The sequence below is a fragment of the Tachysurus vachellii genome, chromosome 26, assembly GCF_030014155.1.
Source record: "Tachysurus vachellii isolate PV-2020 chromosome 26, HZAU_Pvac_v1, whole genome shotgun sequence".
Lineage (NCBI taxonomy): Eukaryota > Metazoa > Chordata > Actinopteri > Siluriformes > Bagridae > Tachysurus > Tachysurus vachellii.
Window position 1 is genome coordinate 2546814 of NC_083485.1, and position 15632 is coordinate 2562445.

At 36.8% G+C, this 15632-nt stretch overlaps 1 long non-coding RNA gene across 1 annotated transcript; it reads left to right on the plus strand.

The window, feature by feature from the left end:
• Window positions 1–7886: 7886 nt before the first annotated feature.
• Window positions 7887–9877, plus strand: LOC132841234 (uncharacterized). The gene is made up of 3 exons (XR_009647879.1): window positions 7887–8063; window positions 8253–8293; window positions 8444–9877. It is a non-coding gene; the product is annotated as an uncharacterized LOC132841234 (long non-coding RNA).
• Window positions 9878–15632: the final 5755 nt, after the last annotated feature.

A 15632-nucleotide genomic window follows, 5' to 3' on the forward strand; every position in this document is an offset into this window, starting at 1 on the left:
TATAAACGGCTTCAATTCTCACTGTAACTAGACCCGCTTACTTCCTTTCAAAAACAAACTCAACCGTTAATTTTCGGCGGTCCGATCACTAAACGACACTGTGAGTCGACTCCCAGCGTATAACTCAAAACGGCGATTGCAAGAGCTGACTCAAAGAACCGAATCAGTTGTTTTTTTTTCCTCAGGGAAAACTGCAGAGATGAATAAGGCAAGAAAGTTGTTTATTTGATCGCTTTTTTTCAGTCTGTCAATATCAATATAACTTTTATTTAACCTATCGTATCAAAATCTTTTTGAAAAAATGTTCAACACACATTTCTAAAAGTAAAATTACCTCAGTGCAGTTCATAGAAATCTACACTAGATGTCGCCCTTGGCTACGACAGTTCATTGGAACGAATGCGTCAATAGAGCCGCCATCTTGGAACAGGGGACCCCCTCCTCTTTAATGCATCAGCGTCAATGTAGGCAAAGGTCTAACAGAAATAAAATCACCATGAATCGTCATGAATGCGATTTTATAGTTTGTTTTTTTTGGTTCGTTCCAACGGTCAGACGTGTATTTATCATTGAGTCCAGAGAAAATTTAACGTTTTGATATTAAGATAATCTACTTTTTCAAAATATAATGCTATAATGCTGTTTATCACTTGATAATCTACAAACAGATTCTAATTATTTTATTTAATACCATGTCAGCAATCAAAGCTATTTTCATGGCAAAAATTCAATTACAAAAACACATAAAATATAAACACAATAAAAACAAAACAAATATACAAACAAGTCATATTATACAATTTATTTTTAATTAACATACGATAAAAAATCCAAAACATTTTCAGGCATAATGTCATTAAATGTCCTTAAGTGAAGTAACTTGATAAAAGAGCATTCTGCTTGTGTTAAGTCCAGGACAATCTAATAAAATATGTTTGACAGATAAGGAAATCTTACAGAACATACATAAAGTTGGGTCTTCACCTAAAAGCAAAAAAGCATGGGTCAATTTTTAATGTCCTTATTAAGAGCTTTGGAATCTACAAACATTGTCTGTTTTCCTAACTGTCAAAAACTAATGGGTAACTAGCATGGATTAGCTGTGGTCGTTAACCAAGGACTGAAACAAACCAACGTAACAAGAAATATAATTTCGTAACATTCAATATCATAAAACACATTCTCACTCGTGTAACGTAATCCCTTGCTATCTGGTTTTTAGATTTCGTTCATTTGAACATCCAAACGCAGCACAGAAGTCCGGCATCGTCCATGAATTTGAAGTAAAAGACCCCTGTTCCAAGATGGCGCATTTTTAGAACCCCAAAGCGACATCTAGGTGTAGATATCTATGAGTGTCGTTCACCAACTAGCTAACAAATTACCTCAGTTAACTAGCAGAAAGCTTACTGCAGAAAGCGAAGAAAGGCTTACGATAAGGCAAGAAGTAGGACCCATGTTGATATAGGATCAGCTTTCCAGGGCTGGAGAGAACTGAAGGAGCGGGAAGGCCTGAGATGGGACACAGAGGTTGCTTTTTTCCTTCTTGATAGGTGAGTAATGTTGGTTTTGCTTTGTTTCATAGAACTAATATATGCCCTTCTTTGCATGATTATGCTTGTGTGTCATTTTTGCTTGTTTGTTTATCTGCAATCGTATTGTTCTTCACTTCAGCTATGATAAAGACACATTTCTTTCCATTAGTTGCCTGGGTTACATATGTGTTTATGTATGCGTGGGCGGAGCTATCAATACAGGGATGGGACCCATTTCGGTTAGGGGCGTGTTTTTTTTTTTTTTTTGTGATTTCAAATATCAACATTGGCTTTCAAACATCGTACACACCACCTTTAAATAATTACAATATATAGCTTATATAGCATTACCCAGCAGGGGGCGCCCCAGACTAAGATTAATCTCTTTAAATGTCACACAGCAACTTACTCACAGTAAAGAATATGACAAGCTACAACCTTTCTGGTTGATTTCCTTAATTCAGGTAAAATATATGTTTTCATTTATCCTCAACACTTTGAGCACCTGGAGAGCTATAACCTGAATTTCAACCCTAACCACCTGTATTTGAGGAAAAATATACTACATCAGCAATAATAATAATTACTTATTTACAATAATTGAAATTTAGTTTTGACTACATGTAGTAATAAAGTGTTTTTGCAATGTTTGCATTGTACAAATTACAAATGTCACAGTCATGTTTATAAGCTCAGTTCATCTTAATATCTCTCTCTCACTCTCACTCATTTTCTACCGCTTATCCGAACTACCTCGGGTCACGGGGAGCCTGTGCCTATCTCAGGCATCATTGGGCATCAAGGCAGGATACACCCTGGACGGAGTGCCAACCCATCGCAGGGCACACACACACTCTCATTCACTCACGCAATCACACACTAGGGACAATTTTCCAGAGATGCCAATCAACCTACCATGCATGTCTTTGGACCGGGGGAGGAAACCGGAGTACCCGGAGGAAACCCCCGAGGCACGGGGAGAACATGCAAACTCCACACACACAAGGCGGAGACGGGAATCGAACCCCCAACCCTGGAGGTGTGAGGCGAACGTGCTAACCACTAAGCCACCGTGCCCCCTTATTATTATTATTATTATTATTATTATTATTATTATTATTATTGATTGATTGATTAGTGTAATCACTGTAATGCAGTAAGTGTTTCTGTATTAAATGATTCATTTTGTTCATTTTTAGTTTGAGACTAGTCCACATAATCCAGCACCAGTTCCTGCTGCAAACTTACACTGGTGCTGCCTAGGCGGATGAGGTCTGGGAAGAATGCTACAGGAAACACCATCCTGGGCAGAGAGGAAAGAACTGGTCATATGTAGATACACTACACCATCTAAAACTTATCCAAAAAGATTAATGGCTGTAATTAGTGTAAATAGTTTTTCAGGTTTTTTTTTGTCATTTTTCTAAACTTTTGCCTTGTGCTTTCATTAGTTTTTTAGATTTTATTCATTAACGGCTGTACAATAACTAAACTAACTATACGATGATTTATATTTAGTATCTTGTTTAAACCTGTTTATATACCACAAGTTGAAAAAAAAAGAAAACAATTACTAATATTTGATGTTAATTTTTTAAATCACTGATTTCACTGATTAGATTTTCTACTGTACTACTACTCATAGTCATCATGTATTTTCCCTCAAATTTCTACTTAAAATGTCTTGATAATGACTTTGTAATAAATCTGATCTTTTTCAGTTGCTCTTTTTCTCTTAGAATTAAGCATAGTGTTTTTTGTGTTTTTTTTTTTTATACTGTCTATATAATACAGCAATATAGGTTCATCTCAATAAATTAGAATGTCATGGAAAAGTTCATTTATTTCAGTAATTCAACTGAAATAGTGAAACTCTTGTATTATATAATGTTAGTACACACAGAAGTAGCTTATCTACTTTTAATTGTGGTAATTTTAATTGTGGTGATTTTGGCTCACAATTAACAAAAACCCACCAATTCTCCAAAAATTAGAATACTTCATAAGACTAATAAAAATTTTTTTTAGTGAATTGTTGTCCATCTGGAAAGTATGTTCATTTACTGTATATGTACTCAACACTTGGTAGGGGCTTTTGCTTTAATTACTGCCTCAATTCGGTGTGGCATGGTGGTGATTAGTCTGTGGAACTGCTGAGGTGGTATAATTTCAACGTTACAGCATCTGCTGCAGTGTTCATCCAGTGAGTGGTGAAGCCAAGGTAGCCTCTCATTCTTCTGTCTGACCAGATGTCCACAGTGACAGACAGATTTATAACTGTGGCCATTTCACTTATTAGTTTTGATTGTCTCTCAGACACCACAGTGTCAAGTCTAGAGGTGATGGTTCTGTGGCTCACTGCAGTATATTTTGTGTCCATAATGGAGAGAAAGTGAACAAAGTGCTTGTTGTCAGTGATAGACAGGGGCATGTTGTGTTAAGAACAAAAATATACTTACACTTACAATATACTTATACTTACTTACAATATACTTATAAGAAGTAAAATACTTGCACTAAAAATGTATTTTTATTTGATAATCAAGTCATGACAAAAATTTATACATTTATTGTGGACACAACATCAATCCTTGACAATAAATTTTTCAAATTCAAAATATAACATGTCAATTTAATAACAATATAAATATAACAAGACAATTTAAAGCAGTATAAAATATGTACAATTTCATTAGGCAACATAACCCACAACTCCATCCTATACTTTCTAAAATCTTATTTTACTTATTAAAACACTTTGTATCTTGGATTGATGTAGTTGTGATATCAAGTGGTCTGGAATCTGACAGACCAGAAAGAATTTTTACAAGTCTATATTCTTCCATCTTTTCCACAGCATACGAGTAAAAGTGATCATCAAAATAAATAACATTAACAATCCTCACAAAAGTCAACACAATGTTTTTGTCCACCTTTGGGAATAAATGAACAACTTCTCCAAAGATTGGTTCCTGTTCAGAACTAGCTGACAACATCACAATGCTCCCTGTTCTGTATGTATGTCCACCTACATTTACTGTGTTGGACTCATGAACCTGTGATGGTTGAAGGTCTTTTCCATTGATGTTCTGATAGCAGCGATGTTCTCAGATGAAGGTTTTATTCTCTTGATGACAGTCAATCATTCACTTGGGTCTTCATCAGCCGATGACAGAGTTACTGATGCTCCAAGTGAAACGCTGCAGGGAATTTTATGTTTTCGTTTCAATGTCCCTCCTCAAGATGCTGCTTCATATTCCAAGTTTCATTTCGATCAATCCTTTATGGGAGACAGGGTCATATAGATGTTCCTACAAACACAAATAATTGCAAAATAAAATTTTGATAGGCACAAACTTATATCAACAGAATATTCAGACATTTCAGCAGAGATCATGTTTGTATGTTGATTATGAGAAATTATGAGATTCAGTTTGTACAAGATTTAGTACTTGCATATCCGTCATTCTCTCCAAATATTCTGAGATTCAGAGAAGGAAAAACTCCAATCAAAGATTTAGCCAGATTTAGCTGGTCTACAGTTGAGGGGTAGCTGTTTGAGACAAAAAAAAAATGGAAACAGCATTACAATGTAAACCAACAAAAACCCAAAAGATGAAAAGCATTCAGTTACATAATGTGTACTATTAGTTTGTTATATATCCAAGTATGTTTAATCCTCTGAATCTCACAACACCCACATTTGCCATGTGATCATTTACATGTAAATGCTGTGAGCAGTCATTACCAGTGAAGTCTAAGATGTCACCTTTACAATAAAATTGAATAATAAATGGAAAAACTTAAAATTCATGCTTTGCAGCAAGATCACCAATGCAGATAGTGACAATCTTTTTCCTCCTTCCTGTAGATAACACACCAGTGTACTGATATTCTGTCATTATATCAGGCACCTTTAATGGCAGAGGGTCTTCAGCTTAACAACAGATCCATATAATACAGAACTCGAAACAGTTGTTAAGAATGCTTGATTAAGTACAAATAAATGATTTACTAAGTATTAGTGCAGTGCTCACTTGTATATTTTCATTCTAAGGATGCTGCAAATTTATGACTTGAAGTTGAAGGATCATTTCTGTAGTATCATGATCTTGAATTTTGTCATATTCTTGCACAATTGTTGTGATGTCACAGTCAATGTAATCACTGAATTCTTTGCTAAATTTGAGAAACCATTCTAACTTAACATCATGGCAGAATTCTGAGCAACAGTTTCCCAAAATATGTGAGGCATTACTGATGTCTTGTCTTTATACATGCTAACAAGTACGGCTTTGGTCAGTCCAGTGGTGAACAACCTAGATGTCACTGGTCCAAGTTCATTATCAAATGGGTCCATTTGCTGTGTAGTAGAAAAATGAATAAATGTTAACATTTAGACATAATGCAGCAGTCCTTTTACACAACACATTCATTTTCTACCGCTTATCCGAACTTCTCGGGTCACGGGGAGCCTGTGCCTATCTCAGGCGTCATCGGGCATCAAGGCAGGATACACCCTGGACGGAGTGCCAACCCATCGCAAGGCACACACACACTCTCATTCACTCACACACTACGGACAATTTTCCAGAGATGCCAATCAACCTACCATGCATGTCTTTAGACCGGGGGAGGAAACCGGAGTACCCGGAGGTAACCCCTGAGGCACGGGGAGAACATGCAAACTCCACACACACGCAAGGCGGAGGCAGGAATCGAGCCCCCAACCCTGGAGGTGTGAGGCGAACATGCTAACCACTAAGCCACCATGCCCCCATCACTAGATTCAATCGTCACTAAATTCTATTGAAAAAATAATACGCTACACTATAGAAACCAAAAACACAAGGAGGACTGGAAGCATTACATTTCTACCACTACTTTTTGGCCAATCAGCTCCAAAACATATACAAATGGATTCATCCTAACCCATCAGAAAGCACATGGCTAGATGTTGAACAGTCAATTTGTAAAGATATTAACATTTCAGAATTACCTTTCTATAGTCAGACAATCAAAAAGCATCACTGTTTTAAATCACCAAGAAAAGCCGCAGCTCTGACAGCCTGGTGGAAATTTCAACAAATCACAAACACCCCTCTTGCACTATCTAAATACACCCCGATCTGGAATAACCCAGATTTTATAGTTAATAAGAAGCCACTCAACTTACGCACATGGGTAGATAAGGGCATCACACAACTTCAACACATCCTCCTTAATAACAACTTGGCACTATTTTCCCACTTGGTCCAGAAATACGACACTGGGAGTAATTGTTTTTTGGAATATTTACAAATCAAATCATCTATTCAATCAAAAATCGACACTCAGACAATTAATCTAGACCTTTCCCCTCCAATCTCAGAACTAATTAATATAACCTCCCCAAAAAAACTACTCTCCAAAATATATAAAATAATATCCAGATCAGACAACACATTAAGCCGACCCAATGCTAAATGGGAATCAGACTTATCCATTGCTCTGAAAGCCACTTTCTGGACACAAATCTGCAAAAATATCTACTTCATGACAAAAAACACCAACTTACAACTTATACAGTATAAAGTACTTCATAGATTTCACCTAACTGGACAGAAATTATTTAAAATGGGTTTTACTTCAGAAACATGCTCACATTGCACACAAAACACCCAGACACCTACATATTTACACGCTATTTGGCATTGCACCTCAGTTATAAAATTCTGGGAAAACGTTACTGACTCACTATCCAACCTTATGGTTTGTCACATCCTGCTGTCTCCCTCCCTCTGTATATTAGGTGACTATCGCCAAGAAAACTATCCTCATGAACTGGAAATCGAGGAACACCATACACATTACAACTTGGAAAAATTTACTAATAGAGTACATCGCCATGGAAAACTTGTCTACTTCCACTCAAAATAATACATCAGAATTACACCCTTCTTGGTCACCTCTCTTTAACTTCCAACAGTCATGAATCCACTGACCTTCTTTGTCTGAAGCCATCCTCAATGATACACCATCAATAATCACACATGATTGGGAGGAGGGGGGTCAGGAAGAGGCAGCAACACAGACTAATATCAAATATAAATAAAATACTTATAAGATTATATTTAAATCTCTCTCTCTCTCTCTCTCTCTCTCTCTCTCTTCACTGCTTCTGGACCCTGATTGGCTGTGACATACTAGTCCCTGCCATGTGCGGTTCTGATTAGTTGGGGGTGGGTGTGATGTGGGGCTGGGGGCATTGGGCTTTCACCCTCCAGCTTGTACTTTTGCCTGGGATTTCTTCGTCTCCGTAATAAGGCTGAACCCAGGGGCGTGGTTATCAGAGGCGAAGGGGCGGAGCCATTACACTTCCTGCTGTAACGGACTGATACAGGAGGAATATATGTGTATATGTAGACAGGGGACATTTTAAACACGGTGTTTAAACCCTAATGAGTTAAATACCGAATATGTGGCGCTCTGAAATGTGGAAACACTTCAGTTAAAGTATCAGATGTGTTTATATGAGGAACAGGAAAGGTAAGAGGAGTTAGCATCATGATAAAGTACAAGCTAATCTCAAACTAATCCAATTGTGTGTAATTCCTTACCTTCTTATCATGTATTTGTGTTATACATGAGGACTCTCTCTCTCTCTCTCTCTCTCTCTCTCTCTCTCTCTCTCTCTCTCTCTCTCTCTCTGTGTGTGTGTGTTTGGGATTTTATTAGTCTGAATCTACAGAAAGAGATAAAGATGGCGACCGCAAGCAGTAAGTTATATTTCAAAGAACGAATTTATTAATACAAAATTGAAGATTGAAGATTAATCTAATTGTGTGTGTGTGTGTGTGTGTGCGTGCGTGCGTGCGTGCGTGCGTGTGCGTGTGCGTGTGTGTGTGCGTGTGTGTTTTCCCACACAGATGAGTTTAAACTCATTGCTCCCAGAGCAGAGTTTAATGACTCTGCTGTCACTCTCTCATGTCGACTCTCTCCTGAAATCAGTGCTGTTGACTTGGAGATCCGGTGGTTTAAGGGGACAGACTGTGTTTGTGTTTATAAGAACAGTAAGGTGACAGAGGGGAGAGGTTATGAGGGCAGAGTGAGTCTGTTCACTCAGGAGCTGGAGAGAGGAAACGTCTCCTTACAGCTGAGAAACTGTACATGGTCAGATTTAGGATATTACCTCTGTCAGGTCACTGATGGAGACAGAACAGAAGAGATTACAGTATTTATGGGTAAGTGTTCCTGATCTCCACACTGTATAAACTCCACATCATCATCTGTGCTTCTCATCTCAGTACATAAACACACTCAGTATTCAGTGTGAGATTCAGTATACAGGCTGCTAATGTGGAGTGAAGATCATCTGAGTTGAATTAACAGTAACTCTATTTTTCACTCTTCTACACACCTGCACAAGGGCTTAAAAGCAGCAGCTTGTACAAATATGAAGTAACTAGGGATTTATTTATCTAAATTTATTTATCTATTAATCAGAGATTGACTGAATATCAGTTTAAACTAAAACAAAGACATTTTTTACATCAGAAAGGAAATTAAATTACACACAAAATGTGACATTTAAATTATAACAATTTCTGAATATCCAGTAGATCAGACTACATCACTGCCAAATACAGCACTGAGAACCAAACTACACACATTTAGGTTAAAGGTAGAGGAAAAAAACACAGTCAGGCTGATGATTAAGACTTTTGGTGTAAGTATATCTGTCTAGTGACTAATGTGAGATGTATAACAGTCCAGAGAACACAGATTAGCTCGTCATGTAGTCAGCTTAGCTCCTGCTAACATGCTGTGTTTGTATTTCTCTACTGCTGTAAGTCTGTAAATTCAGAGTGGAGACTAATATCAGGAGTTACAGGTTGTAGTGTTGGACTTTTCCAACATGATTTGTTTTAAAACTAACACAGTAAGGTACAGACCTGGAGAACACAAACTGTATTGTCCTTGTAACTGTGTTAATAACATGAAATGAGAAACTGAACGACTCCCACTACAATGTAGACTCTCATCTTTCATTAGTCGTGTTTACACACAAAGATTTTTACCAGTATGAATGAATTCAGCCAGACTGCAGATTCCTAATGAACTGTTTCTGTGTGTCTTAAAATGGACTCTTTTCATTTATATACATGTTACATGTGATCTGATCCAAATCTATCTTGGTGCTCAGAGCTCTAGGTTAGTGCTTCTGAATGATTAAATCATTTATCACTATATTTTAAAATAGAAAGTATTAATCAGGGAAGAATCGATATTTACATTTACATTTATGCCATTTAGCAGACAATCTTATCCAGAGTGACTTACATTTTATTTCACCACATCCCACCATCACGCAAATACACAAATATCAAACAAACACACTCACTATTATTTTAAACAGATTAAAATCTCTAACATGAGCTGTGTTTTCTGTACAACATTTTATTACATTATTCAAACTCACATTTACAGAACACACAATCTGAATCTCATAAAGAAAATAATGTGAAGACAAAATGCCTCTGACGCCCTCTAGTGGCTGTCTGCAGTACAATTATTAACTCCTCCAGTTCCCTTGTTAGTGAATGGAACATGATCCAAACTTTCATTTAATTTACAGCTCCACAGTCATTTTTATGAACTCAGTTAATCTTAATATCTTCTCCATATTTTTCCTACAATAAATGTGTTTTATAAGATTTATATGGTGATAATTAACAGGACAGTGTTAATGAGGTTGACTAAGGCAGCTAACACTAACTCAGATTCATACTAATTTATTGTGTGTATGATTTTAGATAACACTAGCAGTAGCTTGTTAAGGTTAACCAGTCACTAGTGTTTAAATGAACTGCACTGACAGAATGAGTGGAGAATAAGAGCGAACTTCTTTTTTTTTTTTTTTTTTTTTTGCCCAGCCACCACCCCTTGACTTCGGAGGACAACTTTATATTTATTCATATGAAAACATAAAAAATGTAAAGAAAAAAAAAAGGGATTTCAGGGGGGTACACATCAGCTAGGTACGCATATACAGACAGACAGACATAAACAGACATAGATAGACAGACAAAGACAGACAGACAGATAGATAGAGACAGAAAACAGAAAGACAGACAGACAGGCAGACATAGACAGACATAAACAGACAAATAGAAAGACAAAGACAGACAGAGAGATAGAGACAGTCAGACAAACAAACAGACAGAGACAGATATAGACAGACAGAAACAGACAGACAGGCAAGAATTTATGAGTGTAGGGTTGGTATATCTGTACGTGTGTCTATTAGTTATTATTGGGGGTAAAGATAGGGATGGTTGAAGTGAAAAATGGGAAAGAGGGTAATGGGAATGCATTTGGTTCACATTAACTGTTGAATTTGTAGAGAGACTATGAATGGTTTCCAGGTTTCTTTACAGGCAGATATATTATTATTTTTATGCGCAATGGTTTCTTCTGTCAAAATGAATTCTGTGATTAGATTAGTCCAATGGTTGATATGACAAGATGATTTCGATTTCCAGTTTTGAAAGACTATTTTCTTAGCGACAGCTAGAGAGACAAGGACTGAGGTTTTATATTTGAGAGGAATGGGGGTATCTGAAATAACTCCTAGAAGACAGAGTATAGGAGACAGTGGTACTCTGCAGTCCAGGATTGAAGACAGTGTGTTAGTTACTGCAGTCCAGAGAGAGTGAACAGGCTGGCATAGCCAGGTAGCATGGAGATAGGTGTCTGTGTTCCCAGAGGTGCACTGTGAGTAAATATCTGTCAGATAGTCCCATTTTAAATAGTTTACTCTGAGTGATGTGGGTTCTATGGATGGTTTTATATTGTATGAGTTGTAAATTGGTGTTGGTGGTCATGTTGAAGGTGTTTCTACAGATCTGTGTCCATAAATCCGGGTCTGAAGGTAGCGTGAGGTCAATATCCCATTTTTCCTTGGGCAGGGTAATTGTGGGGTTAGATGAAGTGATGAGTCTGTAAAGTTTAGATATGAGTTTTCTTGGGTGGTTGGATATTTCCATTAACTGTTCACTGGTTTTAGAAGGCTGTAAGGTATTAGTTAAAGTTATTTTACTTTTGAGTAAAGATTTAAGCTGTTGATAGTGAAGAAATTGGTCTTTCTCGATCTCAAATTTCTGGATAATTGAGGTGAATGGCATAAATTTGTGATTTTCAAATATGTGGTGGAGGTGGGTGATGCCCTTTTGCTGCCATTTAGGAAAATGGATCAATTCATTGTGAAGACGGAAGTCAGGGTTGTGCCAAATTGGGGTGTATCTACATGGTGCTAAAAGTGATTTTGTAATTTTATTGGTTTTCCACCAGGCTGCCAGAGTTGTTGATATTGTAATATTATTAAAGAAGTCTAGTTTTTTGATTGACTGTGGTAAAAAGGGAAGGTCTGCGATTGAATTCGGGAGCACAGATATTGCTCAAGATCAAGCCATGAGTTGGAATATGTATGTTGTTGAGTCCATTTATATAAGTGCTGTAGTTAGTTTGCCAGGTAATAGTGCAAGAAATTTTTGTGCTTCAAGTCCGCCTAACTGTTTTGAGTTTTGGAGTGTTGTAAGTGCTATCCTCGGTTTTTTATCTTTCCAGTAGAATTGAGTGGTGAGAGAGTCTAGTTTTTTGAACCAATAGTCTTTCGGAGTAGTCGGAATCATTGAGAATAGGTAATTAATCTGTGGGAGAGTCTTCATTTTAACTGTTGCGATACGGCCTATGAGTGTAAGTGGGAGCTTGTTCCATCGTTTATAATCATCTTCTATACTCTTGAGAAGTGGGGCATAATTGAGATTGTATAGTTCTGACATCTTAGGGGAGATTGAAATACCTAAGTACTTGATGTTGCCAATGTTAAAGGGGAAGGAGAGATCATGAATTGCAGAGTCCACACCGTCTCCTGATAGCAGAAGTATAGTTGATTTGTTCCAATTAATTGTATAATGAGAGACTTTAGAGAATTCATTAATGACGTTGAATGTTTCGCGGAGTGATTGGGATGGAGTTTGTAAATATAATAATAAATCATCTGCATAAAGACTAATTTTGTGTTGAAATTTGTTGACTTGAATTCCTTTAATTTTTTGGTTTTGGCGTATTACTACAGCAAGTGGTTCTATGAATATGGCAAAAAGGGATGGAGAGAGTGGACAACCTTGTCTAGTTCCTTGGTGCAAGGTGAAACTTGGTGAAGTGATCCCATTTGTGACAACTGTTGCCTTTGGGGAAGTGTATAGGGTTGTAATCCATTGGATGAATGAGTTTCCAAAACCAAATTTATGAAGGGTGGTGAATAAGAATGTCCAATTGACCTTGTCGAATGCTTTTTCTGCGTCTAATGATGCGATTATGGTTTCCTGTGGCTGTGCGATATTGATAAGGTTGAAGAGTCTGCGAACATTATCTGTTGCGTTTCTGTTCATGATGAAGCCTGTCTGGTCTGGATGAATTAGTGAATGCATAACTGTTTCAATCCTGGTTGCTAGAGTCTTTGTGATAATTTTCAGGTCAGTATTGATTAATGATAGTGGGCGATAACTAGAGGGATGTGTTGGGTCCTTGTTTGGTTTCAGGAAGACAGTGATAAGTGCTGTGTTCATATGTGTAGGAATGGTAGATGTACTTTGAATTTCTGTGAGTAATCTATTAAAGGTTGGTGATAAAATATCCCAAAAGTGTTTGTAAAATTCTGCCGGTAGTCCGTCGGGTCCAGGTGATTTGTTATTTGGCATGTTTTCTAATGCTTTGCTGAGTTCTTCAACGGTGATGGCTTGTTCTAAAAAGTTTGATTCTTCTGTGGTTATTGAGGAAAGGTCCAGAGTGTTAAGAAAGGATTCAATTTCTGATTGTAAAGCTTGAGTGCTGGGAGAATACAAACAGCTGTAGAACTGGCGAAAGATGTTATTAATTTCTTGAGAGTCCTGTGTAGTTTTACCAGAAGAGTCCAAAATGGATGTGATAAGTGACTTGTCTTTTTTATATTGTAACATATTTGCCAGATATTTACCTGCTTTATTACTGAGGTGAAATTGATCATATTTCAGTTGTTGTATACAGAACTGTGTTTTTTTGTTTATGATACTATCCAATTGGGTCCTTAGTTGCTTTATTTCGGTTTGTACTTCTTCAGATGCGGCGGTAGACTGTTGATTACTTAGCTGTTTAATTTTCTGCTCAAGAGTGTTTTCCAATTGTTGATGCTGTTTTTTCTTGTACGATGAATATGATATAATTATGCCTCTCATGACTGCTTTGCCTGATTCCCAAAGTGTTGATGGTGAGATTTCTGAAGAGTCATTGATTTCCAGAAAGGATGCCCACTTTCTTTTTATAAGAGTATTAAAGTTGGGGTCTTCTAGGAGAGAAGTGTTGAAGCGCCATCTTTTGAAAGTTTTCTTCTGTACTGGGATGTTTAATGTTAAAGATACAGAGGCATGGTCGCTGATAATAATTGAATGGATAGTATTTTCTGATATCTGTTGAATTAGTGAGTTGCTAACAAGAAAGAAATCTATTCTAGAGGAAGAACGATGTGCTGAAGAAACATGAGAATATTCTCTTAGTAGTGGGTTCCTTGCTCTCCAGCTATCGCTAAGGCCATAGACCATTATGTATTGTTTAATTACTTCTGATGAGTGACCAGTTCGTATGTTGCTGTGGTTGTGTGTACGGTCAAGTGATGGGTTAAGAGCAGTATTGAAATCTCCAGCTACTATGAGATTTGTGGTGTTATACAGCAATGAAAAAAGGTTATGAAAGAAAAGTGGGTCATCACTGTTTGGAGCGTATATGTTTGCCAGTGTGAAAGTTAAGTGATTAATAGATATATTGATGATAATGAATCTTCCTTCTGGGTCTGAGATTGAAGAATTGAGAGTGAAGCTGATGTTTTTATTAATCAAGATGGAAACGCCTCTTTGTTTACTGTTAAATGTAGATGAAAATATTTTATCGAATTGTTTGAAATGGATGTGTTGTAGTTCTTTATCTGTTAAATGTGTTTCTTGTAAAAAGCAAATATCTGCCTTTAATTTAACAAGGTGGTTGATTACTTTAATTCTCTTAGAAGTAGTATGAAAGCCACGTACATTCCATGTTATTAGGTTAAGTGTTTGCATGGCTGAAAGTAGGTAGTGTGTAGAATGTGTTATTTGTACCTAAAGTAGGTAGCCATGATATATAGAAGGGGTGGGAGGTTTCCCTGGCTGGGATAGACAAACGCAATACATGGATGGACACGATAGATATATAAATACTACACTGAACATAGATAGACAAGACACATATACAAATGCCACACACAAATAGAAATTCTGACCATGTCAGAGGCAGATAGAGGGAGTAAAGATTAACAAAAAAAGAAATAAAAAATACATAGAGATAATGACACAATGCATGTGATGCTTGAGGCAGATATAACATTGTAGCAATAAATGAAAAGAAGAAAGAGAAAAGAAAAGAGAAGAAAAAAAATTAAAATAAAAAAGGCAACAACAAAAGGAGAGAAAAAAAAGTATAAGGAGACATCAGGGTGTATAATAAGAATTCATTAATAGCTATTGGCATGGTAAATTAAATTTATAACAGGTTTATCTATATGGCAATGTAAAATGCATTATGGAACAGTCAGTGTTAGGATGAGCAATGATAATCTTGGTTAAACTATAGCCACATAGTGATGTTTGAATCGCGATAGAGTATTCCGTTCACGTAAAGTTTATCTACTGATAATGTAGCTCGCTTTCCTTCTTCACGGAACTGTTTCATTATCGGCAATAGTTTCCGTCTGCGGTCTTGAATTTGTTTGGGAAACTGATCATACATCCCATACATGGTATTCTTCAATCGATTTCCTCTGCTTTTAACGAGTTCTTTGTGTTTGTAGTGTTCAAATTTAGCGATTATTGGAGGTGGCTTTTTGGGGTCTTTGGATGGAAGACGGTGAACTCGGTGAAAAGTTATCTCCTCAACTGTTGCGGCGGGCAGTTTAAGAGAGTCATGCATGAATTGTTTTATTGCCTTCTCTGGGTCGTCAGGTGTATTTTGTGGAAGTATGTTTATTCCTGAAAATATCAGAAAATATCA